Source organism: Trachymyrmex cornetzi, unplaced genomic scaffold (assembly GCF_001594075.2).
Source record: "Trachymyrmex cornetzi isolate Tcor2-1 unplaced genomic scaffold, Tcor1.1 scaffold1121, whole genome shotgun sequence".
Taxonomy (NCBI): Eukaryota; Metazoa; Arthropoda; class Insecta; order Hymenoptera; family Formicidae; genus Trachymyrmex; species Trachymyrmex cornetzi.
In genome coordinates, this window is record NW_017295678.1 from 356,582 (window position 1) to 358,329 (window position 1,748).

A 1,748-nucleotide genomic window follows, 5' to 3' on the forward strand; every position below is an offset into this window, starting at 1 on the left:
ATTGTTGATATCAAATCTTTTATACAAATGATACATATCATTAGTTCTACTAAACAGCAAACGTGATTAGTTATCAGTTTCACGGCCGATTAAGTAATTGGCTTTGGTGAAACTGGCCCAAACGGTGATTCTTTACGAGAAGCACCATTTGGGTCAGTTTCACCAACGCTTAGCGCTTTTTTTATCTTTTTTTTAAAAAGGTAAGTTTGTATTTTAAAATTCCATAGAGAAAATCTTTTATACACATGATACATATCATTAGAGTTAAGTAAATAATAAAAAAAAGATTGGGATTTACTTTTCAATTTAGTAGAATTTAATTAATTTGATAAAGATACAAATGATACGCGTCATTAGTTTTAATGTTAAATAAACATGGATGAAATATACATTCTTATTTATACTATGTTCTTACAGATATTGAGACTACCATCTGGAACGGATATACATACCACACATATCCATAAAATAATCTACATTCATGTATGTCGCATGTATGCGAATTCGATGTACATACATCGAATGTACAAGACGTGTGTCCTATGTACATTCCAGCTACCATCTGGAATGGATATACATGCCACACATATCCATACGATATTCTGTGAATATTCATAAATGAATATACATTCATGTATATTCTGTGCATGTACATGACAAATACATGATATTTTTTTCACATTGCAGACACTACATGTATATATTATATATAAAATATCCAATGTTTACTGGGTTTCCATGGGATGAGAGGAAAGGAAAGCTTCTGATTAGTTGATTCGCTTATGAGACATTCTTTGACAAACCGAACACTTTTTTTTCGACATTTTTAAATCGCTTCAAACTTTTTTTACCAATTGTAGGTATAAAATAAGCGAACACGTGTATCGGGATTTTTTTTTTAAATTTATTTTCGAAGAAATAGCGATTTTAAATTTTGAGTTTTATGGTAATTTTGCCTTTTATGGTAATTTTCAAGTCGTCGTATTTACGTCGTTTTTTATAGTAGAACAATTTTTTTTTCATTTCAAACGTTATTACATCAGCTTTTTGATGAAATTATGTTCCTAACCTCAACTTTAAAAAAAAATACTTTTTTCTGCAAATTAAATCTTAAAAGTTAATTTTGACCATGACACCCGAAGTTAATTTATTTTTTACATATACTATCGGATTCCTCGGAAAATTTACTAAAAAATGTGAAAATTTCAGAATCGCGTTTTTAAAACTCGCCTGGGAATTAATTAAATAGTCCGGCAACTCGAGGATGCGCGCGCGGCGAGCGGGCGCTAACTTTCTCGTTCCGAGCGGCGCTTGCGATATCTGCGTGCAGTGATGCCAACTCCTTTTACCCAAATCCCACTGCGAGCCTCTTTATTTCCCATTGAAAACCACTAGCTTCTTGCGCGTAATTTCCGCCAGAAATCACTGACTCATTCATCCGATTCCATCGAAAATTCACTGCACCCTAACTGGGGACCTTTTTTTTTTGTTAAGCTGTCAGTGGTAACAATTAACAAATCCTTTTTCTCAGCTTCGTCTATATTGTGAGATCGAACGGGCACTGCCAATCCGTGAGCTCGGTAAGCGGTTGTGTTCCAAAATGCACTCGCTTATTTTCAGACAACACTGTCGACCTAACCTGCGATGCGTATATACAGTGATGGGAGAAAGTTCGGCAACGGTCAAATATCTTGGAAAATAATGCTTATGGAAAAAAATGTTCAATACAAAAGTTTTAGTATATCAAG